Consider the following 13,587-nt stretch of genomic DNA (forward strand, 5'->3'; position numbering starts at 1 on the left):
GGTCCAAATCAGAGGAAACTAGCTGCCTATATATTTACTCATCTGTTAGGTAAATATTTGTTTAGCACCAAGATCAGCACCTGGATGGTGCCAGGCATTATGTGGGTCTACAATGGCACAGCCTTTGTCCTGGGGCCTGAAGCCACCGTCCCCCTACTAAGATGAGTAGTGACCTGTGATGTCAACAACCAAGGTTCCGGTCACCAGTTTACTCTGAGCTCCAGGGATTTCTAGAGGATTCTGAGGTCACCTTTGAAGGTGTCTACCGTGGATTCCCTCCTGCTCAAGCGTGCCCCCAATCTCCTGAGCTGCACTATTTTCCAGATGAGGGAATGGGGAAGGGAAGTAATACATCCAGAGCAACTCGTGCAACTCAGCATGTGGTACAGAAGCTGGCTTCCATCCAGGCATCCAACAAACCTCCCCAAGACAGTGATGAAAACCACAGGAGTCACACGAGGGGCTGGGACTGTCCTCAGCCGACTTCCCAAACATGCTCAGCTGTGTCTGAAAACAGCCACGTCGCTCTGTTTCCCCCGTCCCGAATGAAAGGACAGCTCTAGGCTCTCGGATGGAGGTACAGGCCACTGCAAAAGCAAGCTTCACCTTGAGTGGACCGTGGCCAAGGCGGGTGGGGCACTGCACTGCGAGGACCGTCAGTCCATGCAAGAAGAGCACAGCCTAGACACTCTCCAGTCACCAACCACAGCACAGCTGGGCCTACAGAACCATCTAGAACAGAAACCCAGCTCCATCTCATTGCTTCTGAGACCTCAAGCTCTTAGTGGGTACCATTGCCCCCTTTGTAGTCACCCCTTCTGCCCCCAGCTTCAGGCTTCTGTCCCTCCAGATGTCCACCCTTGAACACATTTCTTCCTCTGCTGGGCAGTGTTGGGGTTGTCTTCTCTGGTTGTGGCTTCCCAGCCTTCAGGGTAGAAAGGCCACAGGCAGCTGTCATCATGGAAGGGAACACTCAACTTGAGATAGCTTTTAGTGTTGTTGGCTAGGAGCTTCCTGCCCTCCACCTTCGCGGTGAGGTTTCAATCCCTGGCCCCCCTGGAGTTGGCTGGGTAAGGCCATGTGGCTAATATGACCGATAGGGTGGGAGCGGGCCCAACCACTTGACTGCTCACACAGAGGGGAACAGGCCCAGAGCGCGTCTGCCTACACTCAGCCCTTACAAGGTTTTCCCCCAGCCGAGGAGAAACTTGCTTCTCTCAGAACTTCCCCAGTCTTGGGCTGGGCCTCTCTTCAGCATCTGTTACTTCTTCCCTCAGAGACTGCCGTGCCTGTCTGTCTCCTCCCCACTTCAGGTCGTGAACGTCCTAGCACCAAGGATCTGTAGTTCGTATAATCACACTGATTTGGGTCCTAATAACAGACTCTAAATCTGCCAGGCAGGGTCCTGAGCATGTGACTCTCACTTCCTTCTTGTTTTCTGTGAGGTGCTGAGAGGTTACCCTGAGGAACCAGAATCCCTCTGTTGGGTGTGCCTCAACTCCTCTCTGGGCCTGCTGCCTTTACATGGAAAAGCAGTCTCAGAAGACGCCTGGCAGCTTTCTCAGGTGCTCAGGGAGCCCAAGGCACCCGGAGGGCTCTGTCCTCTTCCTGTCATAGAACCCGCGTCTCTGGCTCCAGTCACAGAACCCGAGTCTCTGGCTCCAGTCACAGAACCCATGTCTCTGGCTCCAGTCACAGAACCCGCGTCTCTGGCTCCAGTCACAGAACCCGCGTCTCTGGCTGCTCCAGGGTTCCTGATTCTTCTCTTGGGCCACATCTCTACACAAGAGTGGGGAGTGGTGCCAGCGAGGGGCTCAGGGTTTGGCAAAGGCACTTGCTGTCACTGTCAGCCCGAGGTCTATGCCTGGGCCCACATGGTGGGAGGAGAGCCCCAAGTTGTCCTCCCATCTCCAGACACATATGTACCATGGCGCCTGCATTTTACACACACACACACACACACACACACACACACACACACACACACACGCACGAGTTAAACGTTTTCCCTGCCATGGAATCACAGAACAATTACAACTAGGTTTTACAAGTAAAAAGACTCACATACACACAAGTAAATAAACCCAACTTTTTTTTAAAAAGTTGTTTTTGAGACAGGTCTCACTGTGTAGCCCCGGATGGCCTGGAACTCACTATGTAGAGCAGGGTGACCTTAAACTCACAGATTCCCTCTGCCTCCTGAGCACTGGGACCAAAGGGTTGTGCCACAGCACTGGGCCCAAAAGCAACTGCACCAAGAGCAGGGGCTCCGACTCTAACCACGCAATGCCAGGCTGACCTTGAACTTCAGCGGCCGACTCCATTTGTAACGCTTGCCGTAATTAACACACCCACGTTTCCCCAGTGAAAAACAAACCTCAACTCTCAGCGTTTCCCCAGTGAAAAACAAACCTCAACTCTCAGCGTCCAGTGAGCTCCCTGGTAAAGCACCAGTTGCTGGTCCAAAGATGGGTAGCTACCTCACTGGCAGAGCCCATCTCGGAGTAGCCGTCCTTGCAGACAGGGAGGACAATTTATGCCTCGGCACCCGTGTGCTGGCCTGCCTCTGGTGGCACCCACATGCTAACTGTCCCACGTACTTTACACTGAACTTATATAAACTGCAGGTGCCCAAACAGAAGTACTGAACGTCAGGCCAACAGCATCCTGTGGACATTGGGAAATCTCTGGCTGGGACCAGCTGCCCTGAGATAATCCCAGAAGTGTGTTCCTCAGTCTCAGCAGATTAGACAGCCAGTACTGACAGCTGAGACCCAAGACCCTCAGGGACCTGAGGGACCTCATGGCCTTCCACACCTGCCTATCTGGGCTATCCTGTCCTCCAAATACTGGAACTGTGCTCGGATCCTGTTCCAGTCAACAAACAATTATAAAGTACCTACTGTGTGCCTGGCCCTATGGGAGATGCAGACATTGGACAAACCCCTCATGTCTTCCCCTAAAACGCTAACATTGTAATCAGACAGTGAGGCCTGGAAACAGAAGAAACTGAAAGGAAGTGGGTGACGGGAGAAGCTTTGAGGCCACAAAGGAGTGAGTCTCCCTCCCCCGCCTGCAGAGGATGGCCAATGCTTTCACTCGGCCTCTGCGTTCGCACGCTCTACAGTGAGAACGTGTGACTTTCGTAACCAGACAAAGACGCACTTAAGTTAGGTGGTTCTCCAATACTCAAAAAAAAATAAATTAAAAACGACAGCACTGTTGACTTTGCATAAACGTGAGCCATAATTTCTGTTGTTCATTTGCAAAAGGAGTCAAGTTCAAGGACGTCACACCATCCACTGTCCACGCTGCTCTACCAACAGCGGCAGACAACGCGCTCCTCGTTTCTAAGAACTCCAGTTCTCATCCATGTTTTAAGTAAATTTCACACAAAAATGGAACCGAAATAAATCTTCTAACGAGCCATGCCAGAAGCTGTCTGGCTTGGAAAGTTCAACGACAAACCCAAGAGAAGAGGGGAAGCACTAGGAGCTGGTGGGGACATAACTCACGGCCACTTCCAGAAGTGTCTTTGTCATAACCTTCCGTCCCTTCTGCTTCTGCAAAGGCCCTTGTGTGGGGTGGGACCTCAGGATCCAGAGCAAGCCTCCACCCCTTCCAGCTGGCTCCACTCCACACACACTCTGAGCAAATGTTTAAAGAGTACTGACTTGAAGGACAGCCAGCATGTCTGCTTGCCAGGGTGGCCTTGGTTCCCAACCACAGGGGTCCAACTCTCCTGCTTCCTCCATGACCTGCTCTAGGGTGGCTCAAGGACAGACGACAGAAAAATGAGGAAGGATTTGGGGTGCCACACTCACCTCCCCACTATGTCACGTGGCAGCGTCCCTGAGCTCCAATGAGAAGGGCGCCCCTCTGCAGGGTCGCTGTGGGGTTAAACCCAGTGGCACTCCTTGGAAACAGTCTTCACGGGTGACCGGGGGAAAGGAAATCTGCCAGGATATACTCGGCAACCAGTAACAGGCTATAGGGATACAGAAAGTAAGGCAAGAGTACAGAGACGAGACCCACATACACACTCCTGAGACTTGGCTCAAGGCGAGGGGCCTGCTGTCCGGTCCAGATCATGTACTGACTTGATAGCAACCTTCATGGAGGCCCTCTGTCCAATCAGCCAATTCATGGAGGCTCAAGTACATTAATGCACTTGCTCAAGGCCAGTTAAGAGACAGCCAGTCTTAGGGACTCCTAACATCGTGCGTGCGTGCGTGCGTGCGTGCGTGCGTGCGTGCGTGCGTGCGTGCGTGCGTGCGTGCGTGCGTGCGTGTGTGTGTGTGTGTGTGTGTGTGTGTTGCAGTGCAGGACACCACCTTGCATGGGCTCTACAGGCTTTGGGGTTTTCTCACCCTACTTAGGCGTGAGGAAGGAGCAGCATTTTGCAGTACCACAGTCCTAGGCGCGCCTCTTCAGCTATGTGATTACCTCCTGCTTTAAATCAAAGTGAGAGAAGCCAGGAGAGTCCCAAAGCTGACCCTGACTGGGCGAGTGTTTGGACACGTGTAATTGATTGTTTGATTAATGTTCACCCCCACAGGTAGATATATACCGCTCCTCAGTCAGCAGCCAGCAGAGGAGGCTTCTGGGGTCTGCTGTGTGTTGATCTGGAAACAATCTGTTCTCTCCATTCACCATGAACGTCTCCTCCTCTCCTCGACTCGTCAGCTATGGGATGCCGAGAGGTGGGCTACTCTGATGGCTTTATACTCTGACACACACTGGTAATTCATGACTCTGGGCAAACCAGGGGAGCCAGGGCGGGTTCCCACACGCTTTAGACCTCAGTTTTTCTCAGTTTCCCTATCTATGAAAGGAAAGTTCAGCTCATCTTAGGTTCTTTCCACCTCCAACTGGTACAGTTTTGGTGAGGAGGCTCCACCCACCCCCTTGCCCTTCATCAAGGTTCCATTTGGGTCCCAGGCAAGCAGGAAGTGTGACCTGAGCAAACAGTTTATGGCTGGCACAGCTTCTTGACGGTGGAGCAGAGAGTTTGTGAACTACCTCTCTGCCCCAGCCACGTGACTGAGTCCTTTAGAGTGGAGAGTGCCTCTGTCTGGAGGGAGCTGTGCCTCACTCTAGGGCATGGGAGGTGAGGGACACTCATGCTGTTTCTCTGACTTTCAGAAGGAGTGTCTGCAGCTGTGCTGGGCCTCTGCTTCTCCCCTGCAGACTGCAGAGCCTCCATTCCAGAAGCTTCTGGACTTACAAGGGTTGACTTAAGACTTTCAACTTTCTGGCCAGGCGACAGTGGCACATGCCCTTAATCCCAGCACTTGTGAGGCAAAGGCAGGCGGATCTCTGAGTTCAAGGCCAGCCTGGTCTACAGAACAAGTTCCAGGACTGTCAGTGAGTTACACAGGCAAATCCTGTCTTGAAGAAGAAAAGGAAAAAGGAAAAAAAAACCTTTCAACTTTCTGATGGTAGAGATGTCATCTGTGTGCTGTTGCATTTTGGATTTTGATCATTTCTAGGTTAATAATATGAGGCAAGATACTCCTGCCATGACACTGGGCAGTGGTACAACCCCAGTTCCAACGCAAAAATCCAAGACCTTGCACATACTCCACTAATCTAGGACGTTCCTCCAGCTAGGCGCACTCACTGAAATTGTAACTTGTGATGTTTTGGAGTCCCTGTGGATTTGTCCCAGCACAGCCAGTGTAAGTCAGGCATAGCGGCATCTGCTGCCCCAGTGGGTGAGAAAGACGTCTGTGGAGTCTCCCAGGGCAGCAGCCCTCACCATGTGGTTTACAGGGCCCCGACAGTCCAGTCATTTTACCTCCATGACCAAAATACCGGTCCCCTGAGTACTTGAGGGCTGAGGAGAACTGTGCCAAAGGCGGGGTTGCGAATGAGGAGTAGCAGTGTATTCCCACTCTTGGGACACCCCACTGGGTCCCAGCAGGCTCCGTGTTCAAGTCAGGGTTGTGTGTCCCTACGTGGCTGGAGCCAGGCACCCAGGCTAGTCACCCTTCCCCTGACCCTGACACATCCTACAAAGGAACAGCCACACACTCTCGGCTTGCTCTGGGGAAGGTGCTCTCAGCACTGTTCAGAGGGTCAGCTCCCTCTAAGTGCAGCTCAGAGAGCCAGGACTCACCATGGGCACCAGAGGGGAGCCATTTTGAACTCAGTATGCAATCACCACTGGTAAAGAGAGGAAAGTGGACAGTCCTGAGAACCAGCTCCTTGGAGTCACAGGTGTTACACACAGTTCAAAGAGCCCATGGAAAGTTGCAGTGCCGCCCGCCAAGTACTCCCCACTACGCTGCAGGGCCGTTCTTCCGATGTTCACGCTCCTAAAACGAAGCAAAACCTCGTCTCCCTGATTAGCAGCTATCAGACTCTTGCTGCCCTGGCTGCTGGGAGCAAAATGAGTGTCATCCCATTAACCAGCCAGACTACCCAGATGCCAGGAGCACGCGGCTGCAGCTGACTAACGGTTCCTGGAAGGACAGCCTCAGCCAGGGATGTTGAAGCAGCCTGTACCTGACCTTTTGCAAGCACAATCCTTGATGAACTCTAGATAACCCTGGACGGCCAGATGTGAAGCATGTCCCACGGTGATTTAGCATATGGCTTCTTAAACTGTGGCTTTCAGCTCCGTGTATTGGTAAGTTACAAAACGAATGAGCCACAAACACTTTGTGACAATGAAAGGCTAGGAGCACGAAGTGACCAAAACCCAATTTAAAACCAAACATGCAGCGAACCTCACCTATGTTGTGTCTTCTCTCTGGCCTGTTCTGAACACACAACATGCAGTGGTCATGGCCCCGCTTCTTGCCCTACTCACCCCTGGCTACTGCTCAGCCATCAAAGCCTGGAGTAAACAAGAGCCAGAAATCACCATCAAAGAGCTGTTCTTGGTGGGCCCTCCGCTGGTGGCTGGCGACAGTCAGGCGTAGAGGCATTTCACAGCTGAAGGAGACCCTGAGGTCAGCCCCCAACCCCTTGTCTTTTACACATAAACTGGGGCTCAGGGAAAGAGGCACCTCGCAGCGCACTCGGCAAGGGTGGGAAGTCTAGAAGGCTCCTTGCCCTACATCCATTCCATCAGTCAAGCCACGAGTTCCTGGGGTGCAGGCAGGGCCGGGCTAAGCGTGGGCCTCCGTGGGGAGGCCAGCAGGCAAGCTGCCTGTTCTGGGGCACTCGCACGCCACTGGGCAAGAGCTAGCTTCCTAACTGCAACTATAATTGAGACATTCAGCTTTACTTCCTGCTTTCCAAGGTTTCAATACAGAGTTGCTGGCCTCCGGGGACACAGCCATCACGAGCTTTGGGGACACGGTAGTACTTAATGTCAGAAAAGAGTGCTGCGTACCTCATGACCAGGAAGCAAAGGAAGAAAGAAAAGAGGCAGAGGGGGGAGGAGGAGGAGGAGGATGAGGAGGAGGGGGAGGAGGAGGAGGAGGAGGAGGAGGAGGAGGAGGAGGAGGAGGAGGAAGAGGAGGAGAAGCCGGTCCTGACAGCATCCATGTATGATCCCAGCAAGGAGGGAATGGAGTCAGTAGATTAATACCAGCCTTGGATACCTAAGAAGAAAAGTCTGGAGAGACAGCTCAGGGCTTGAAAGCATTTGCTGCTCCTGTCAAATTTTGTTCCCAGTACCTACACAACCACCTGTAACTCCAGCTCCAGGGGATCTGATGTCCTTTTCGGTCCCTCACACACATGCCCACACGCACACAACCAAACGTCTTTCCATCTAAACCAGAGGAGGACAGATAAAGGGGTCTAGGAACCCACTGTGGCTCCATGTGCTTCCTGGGACCTAAGGCCTCTGTCTGGGCCCCACTTCTTAAAGAGCCCCCCTCCAGATAGTGCCGCTGCGAAGCAGGGCCTTTAACATGGGCTTTAGGGCAGTGGCTCTCATTGGCCAGCGCTGCCACCCTCTAAGACAGTTCCTCATGCTGCGGTGACCCCCAACCATAAAGTTACTTTCATTGCTACTTGGTGACTGCCATTTTGCTACTGTTATGAATTGTAACATAAACATCTGTGTTTTCCGATGGTCTAGGTGACTCCTATGAAACGTCATTCAACCCCACCTCTGAAGGAAAGGGGCTGTGACCCACGAGTAGAGACCGATTGCTTTAAAGGTTGCTTAGGAGCCACCCTAAATCAATAAATGAGGGGATAAAGAGAGGAAGCACAGGTTTCAAGAAGGGTTATAGAGCAAGTGAAAGGGGGAGGGTGTGTGTGTGCGCGCGCGCATGTGTGTGCGTGCGCGCGCATGTGTGTGCGTGTGCGCGTTCATGCATTTAGACAGGGCCCCTGTAGCCCAGGCTGGCCTCTAATTTAATGGTAGTGAGGATGGATTTGGACTCCTGATCTTCCCATGTGTATTCACCACCTCAGCTACCACTCCAGGCTCAAACAGAAGATTTGGACAAAGTGACTCAGGATGAAGGGGGGGGGGTCTGACCCAGGAGCTCTCTCAACACAGACACTGCAGTTAGAGGATGCCCCAGACAGATGGCCCCACCCCAAGCAATCAGCCGCAAACACATATACTGAATGGAGGGGATAGATTGCTTTCATAAGTGTGTACATAAGTGTGTGAGAACAATAATTAAAGGTAAGAGGCCATGAAAAATCAATTGTATGCTTACAAGCGCTACAAGTCAATGAGTCATACTAAGAGGGAGGGTGGAAACACCCGCCCTTTCTGATCATTGTGCGAGCTGTCCTCTGGGTTTGCTTCTATGACTGAATGTAGGCAGAGTGGAAAAGACCACACCACCGCGGGCTCCCCTGCACCCTTCCTCCTTTCCTCCGAGGTAACTGGAAATGGCCAGGGTGGAAATATTTACACTGGAAACTGGCAAACACCACATGGCAAGGTGTTTGGAAGAACCGGTCACCAAATATCTGCTAACTCCACAGTCCTCCAAGTCGCCAACAACTGTGAAGGCTGTGTTTTCCTGTGGACCCCCCCACCCCACGGAAGGCTGCAGCCCGTCCTCAATGTGTGGACACTTAGGGTGGCGTGGGAGATCTGTGTGTTTAAGAGAATATGGTTCTTTTTTATGGGCGTGGTGGCTCACACCTTTAATCCCTGCACTCAGGAGCAGGCATAGACAGATCTCTGAGTTCAAAGCCAGCATGTTCTACATAGTGAGTCCCAGGCTAGCCAGGGCTACACAGTGAAATCTCATCTCAAAGGGGACAGCTATGCAGCTCCTGCCTCCACCTCCCAACTGCTTAGAGAGCAGACCATGCACCATGCTCGCCCCATTTATGCTGTGCTGGCAGCAAAACTCACGTCTTTGTGCATGCTGGGCAAGTACTCTACCAACTGAGCTACATCCAGGCCCTTTTTCCTTTTGATAAATTAACCACCCACGTTCAGAGGTTGGGTATGTAGTAACTCAATGGCAGAGTGTTACCCAGCAAGCGTAAAGCCCTGTATTCATTCTTCAGCACTAGGTCCTGGTTTGTAGGTAACCAGAGAGGTTACAACTGACAGGAGCCTCACACAGACTCTTAGCACAAGGCAGCACAAAACTCTAGTTCCTCTAGTCAGCAGCTCTCAATCTACAGATTGTGATGCTGATCAAGTCCCTGGGCTCTGTCCAGGGCTGACTGGCTCTGTCCAGGGCTGACTGGCTCTGTCCAGGGCTGACTGGCTCTGTCCAGGGCTGACTGGCTCTGTCCAGGCCTGACTGGCTCTGTCCAGGCCTGACCGGCTCTGTCCAGGGCTGACCGGTTCTGTCCAGGCCTGACTGGTTCTGTAGCAGCACATATTCTTACGGGCATTCCTTGTCTGCCCTGGGGTACTGGTGTCTCCCTTGGGTCTCTATACCCACCATCTGTGACCGATCGATACACCTTCTGGGGGGACTTGGTGTTTAGACTCAGAGCACCTCTGTGGTGATTGTTATTCAGGATGGCATTAAAGATGGCATCCCAAGTCCTCAGTCCAATTTGTATCTAGAAATATCATTTTCCCTTCCTTTGTATGGTACCGGCTAACACACAAGCCAGATTCTTAAGGATCTACAGACACACATCAGCAACCCTTGGGAGTCAAGTCACTAATTTTGTGAGTGGCGTGGCTTCTCCCAGACTGATGGCAGACAAGTTCCTCCTAGGGACAGCTGGCCTGCCCCATATGCACTCATGGCCTTCTGAAAGCAGGAACAAGGCAGACGGCTGCTCCCTGGGTGTGGCTAACACCAAGTCACCCCTCTGGGCAGCTGAGTAGGTACCACACTTGCTCCCGGCTCTGGCTTCCTGTTTGTCTCCAGCCAGCAGTGCTCTCCCTCAGCATTCTGGAGCAGCTGCAGGGAGGACAGGATGGCTGGTTCTCACTGAGGGCTCCTCTGCCTCAGAGACTTCCCTCTTCACTCAGCGCAAAGGTCACATTTGCAGGGAAGCCTTCCTTGTTCAGCTCAGCCAGGATAGAGGCTCTCCGTGTGCACAAGTGGTGTGCGTAAGCTCGGATGTCTAACCATGTCTCTCCACAGGCAGGTATGAGAGTCAGTAAGTGCTCAACCCTGAGTGACCCAGGGCAGTTGTTCGAGTGTTACACAGCTGGCAGAACCACAGTGAGTCCCCAAGCAGCTGCATCAGAAAGTCACTCCCTGATGTCCAAGCTGTCAAGAGAGCACTGGTGACTTGGGATCCCTCTGGGAATAACAGGCACTTCCTCTCTTTGGGTTTCGCTTTGAGAATTCATTTCCTGTGGGTTTGGACTCTTTCCTTTTTTTTTTTTTAGCTGTGCATTTTCAGGCAGGTTATCTGATCAACCTGTGCCCTATGCTGTTTGACTGTCAGGGAAACTGAGGCTCATACACCACCACAGCCAGTAGCACTAAAACTAGGTGGGGCATGGCCACCTCACTTTCAGCCCACAACCCTTCCAGCAGCCTGGCCTGCAGAGGAGCCCAGACCAATGCATTGAAATCAGTGGTTCTCAACCTTCCTAACGCCGATGGCCCCAACCATAAAATCATAACTGTAATTTTACTGCTGTTATGAATTGCAATGTAAAAATCTGTGTTTTCCACTGGTCTTAGGCAACCTCTGTGAAAAGGGTCATTCTATGCCCTGCCGATAAGGGGACCACAGACACCAATGAAACAAGCAGTCCTGTTAACAGCAAGCCCAAGGGTTGGGGGTCGGGGCTGTGGCTGAGTTGGTAGAGTGTTTACCCAACATCCAGAAGGGCCTGGGTTTGGTTCCCAGCACCTCATACACTGGGTGTGGTGGCCGTAATCAGGCAAGATCTCTCTCTCTCTCTCTCTCTCTCTCTCTCTCTCTCTCTCTCTCTCTCTCTCTCTCTCTCTCTCTCTCTCTGCACCTCAGGCAAGAGCCTTCTTCAATTCCCTATGACCCAGCAGCTGCCTCCAGAATGCTCCCCCCCCCCAGCTCCCAGGGGCTCCTAGCCACGCTGTCTGTCAGAATCCAAAATCTGGCTTGAACAGCTCAACTCTCCTGCTTCATTCTATTCCTGGTCAAGCCTCAGTTTGCCTATGGGCAAGAGGAAGAAATAATTCCTAGTCTGCTGTCCTCCCAGGGTCCACTGTGTAGACAATCCTGGTCATATCAACTCTGTGACGCCTTCCCGATGTCCCCCTCATCAGGCGAGTTCATTCTTCCAGGGTCTGTCTCCCTCCCCAGCCTGTAAGAAGTGCCAGGCCCTCCCTTCCCTCTGCTTCCATCTCTCTGCCCACATGCTCCTCCTCCATCCACAGGAAATGCCCACAGCCTCTCTCAATTTCACCTCCCAAAGCTCTGCGGTCTTCACGTGGAGACTGGGGCCTAAGGTAAGACCAGCCCTGGCTGGAGAGCTACACTATCCATTTTTACTTCCTCTTTTTAGATCCAGAAGGATTCTCAAAAATAATTCTGGGTTAAGTATACTAAATGGTGACCCTTCTGCCTGCATTCTGGCCTAAATCTCAACTACTCTTTCACTTTCCAAATGCCTGCTCTCAGGAGGGAAGGCACTGTTCCCAGTAGCCCATCTATGGAGCAGGACTCGGTATGAGAGCCATTAAGGAATGAAGTATGGGACTGGAGAGATGCTTCTGTGGTTAGGAGCACTTGTTCTTCTGAAGGGCTGGGCTTGTTCCCTGCACTCACATGGTGGCTCACAGCCATCTGTAACTCCAGTTCCAAGGGATTCAATGCCCTTCAGACCTCTGCAGACACCAGGCAGACATACACAGTACACATGCACACATGTAGGCAAAACACTTATACTCACAGTCTGGAAGAAAGAAAGAAAGAAAGAAAGAAAGAAAGAAAGAAAGAAAGAAAGAAAGAAAGAAAGAAAGAAAGAAAGAAAGAAAGGAGGAATGGAGGAGAGAGAGAGAGAGAGAGAAAGAGAGAGAGAGAGAGAGAGAGAGAGAGAGAGAGAGAGAGAGAGAGAGAGAGAACTCTGGGGTCTATAAAGTCTACCATGAACTCTCTGGCACCATCAGTTCACAGATTAGGAGGGAAGAAATAATGGCACCTGGCAGACATGCAGCTGAGGTTCACCCTACAGAACGCCCAGGGAGCTGGTGGAGAGGGAAATAATGCCTAACTCACCTAGGACACGACAAAGAGACTGACTTCCAAAAGAGGGCAAGGGCTCAACTGGGTCTTGAAGGATGAGTAGGAGTTTGTAGAAGCTAGACTTGGGAGGGAGTAGGAGGGGCATTCTAAGTATGGATAAGAGGGCCCCAGGAATTGCAGTAATCTCTGAGGCTGGAGTAGAGATTGAGGTGTGAGGGGGTGAGGTCAAGGCCAAGGCACCCTGCATGTCACATAAAGGAACATGTGCTTGGAAAGATCAGCTTTCTATCTGGTGAGAGGGCTTTCACCGCAGTGATGTCCCAGGTGATGCTGTTTCTTGGTCCCTAAGTAGCCACAGGGGAAAATAGTACATAAAAAATCCTGTAGGTTTCAGGTAGCCATTGGGGCCTTGAAATGTACCTTTCATAAATATTAAAGAAAGTATGTTATTAACAAACATATATGGTCAATTAGATGATTACTTTAAAGTACTGGTTCCCTGAAAATAAGCAAGGCCATAGATATACACACAGTTGACTTTTTACTTGGTCGAATGACTGGTTGTGACTACTAAAAACTAAGTGGAAGTGAAAATGTTCTCATGCAGAGAGGATACTCAGACATCTACAGAGAGGATGCTCAGACATCTACAGAGAGGATACTCAGACATCTACAGAGAGGATGCTCAGACATCTACAGAGAGGATACTCAGACATCTACAGAGAGGATTCTCAGACATCTACAGAGAGTATGCTCAGATATCTACAGGGAGGATGCTCAGACATATACAGGGAGGGTGCTCAGACATCTACACAGAGGATGCTCAGACATCTACAGAGGATTCTTAGACATCTACAAGGAGGATGCTCAGACATAAACAGAGAGGATACTCAGACATCCACAGAGAGGATGCCCAAACATCTAAAGAGAATTATTTCTCTATTGTTCCATTTCTTAAAATGAAAACAATGTACATCAGACAGAAGCAGTTTCCTCAACCTAGGTCTCAGAATAAGAGGACACTTAGAATAAACCTTCTGGTTTACTGACAACTAC

The 13,587-nt window shown here is 51.4% G+C and overlaps 1 protein-coding gene across 7 annotated transcripts in view; it reads right to left on the reverse strand.

Moving 5' to 3' along the window:
* Ggta1 (glycoprotein alpha-galactosyltransferase 1 (inactive)) overlaps window positions 1-13,587 on the reverse strand; it is an 88,394-nt gene that overhangs the window by 53,883 nt on the left and 20,924 nt on the right. Inside the window, exon 1 of one of the 7 annotated variants that reach the window (XM_021234084.2) lies at window positions 3,516-3,602. The exons of the other annotated variants lie outside the window; for them this stretch is intronic. The gene's annotated coding sequence lies outside the window, so the exon portion shown is untranslated. Of the gene's footprint in view, window positions 1-3,515; window positions 3,603-13,587 lie in introns of those variants that run through there. 7 annotated transcript variants of the gene reach the window in all.

Source organism: Mesocricetus auratus, unplaced genomic scaffold (assembly GCF_017639785.1).
Source record: "Mesocricetus auratus isolate SY011 unplaced genomic scaffold, BCM_Maur_2.0 Super-Scaffold_100047, whole genome shotgun sequence".
In the NCBI taxonomy this organism is placed as follows: domain Eukaryota; kingdom Metazoa; phylum Chordata; class Mammalia; order Rodentia; family Cricetidae; genus Mesocricetus; species Mesocricetus auratus.